Source organism: Pygoscelis adeliae, unplaced genomic scaffold, assembly GCF_000699105.1.
Source record: "Pygoscelis adeliae isolate BGI_AS28 unplaced genomic scaffold, ASM69910v1 Scaffold238, whole genome shotgun sequence".
Taxonomy (NCBI): domain Eukaryota; kingdom Metazoa; phylum Chordata; class Aves; order Sphenisciformes; family Spheniscidae; genus Pygoscelis; species Pygoscelis adeliae.
The window spans coordinates 493,241-493,871 of record NW_008825285.1 but is presented as its reverse complement, the minus strand read 5'-3'; the positions used below and the strand labels follow the sequence as shown (position 1 = coordinate 493,871).

General features: G+C 39.8%; 1 protein-coding gene across 1 annotated transcript in view; it reads right to left on the bottom strand.

Annotated features, from left to right (window-relative positions):
- The window catches only part of VIPR2 (vasoactive intestinal peptide receptor 2), a 75,273-nt gene that overhangs the window by 38,329 nt on the left and 36,313 nt on the right, over positions 1-631 (bottom strand).

Below are 631 nucleotides of genomic sequence, written 5' to 3'. Positions count from 1 at the left end.
ACAGATGAGATGGGGGCAACGCATGATTCTACTCCTTAATCTAATTAATATGAACTAATGTTCATACAATATGGAACAGCTTCAATAGGAGAAAACGGAAGAGTCTGATGTCAGAATAAAGAATAGTAATTAAAATTATTATAACTTACTCTTACATTGTTATATCATAAGCAACTTCCCCTAACCTTTCTTACAGCAATTTTTATATCCATGATACTTGAAATATATAATAACACACTGCTTTGGTTTGGAGTTTACCACTGGTCCTTAACTGACTTAAAGATGCCTGTTTTTCACTGCAGAAGAACAAATTTATGTGTCACAGATCAACTTTGACCAAGAATCATAGAAACATAGAATAGTTCGGGTTGGAAGGGACATTTAAAGGTCATCTAGTCCAACCCCCCTGCCCTGGGCAGGGACATCTTCAACTACATCAGGTTGCTCAGAACCTGACCTGGAATGTTTCCAGGGATGGGGCATCCACCACCTCCCTGGGCAAGCTGTGACAGTGTTTCACCACCCTCAGTGTAAAAAATTTCTTCCTTAGATCTAGTCTAAATCTACCCCCCTTTAGTTTAAAGCCATTCCCCCTTGTCCTGTCACAACAGGCCCTGCTAAAAAGTTTGCC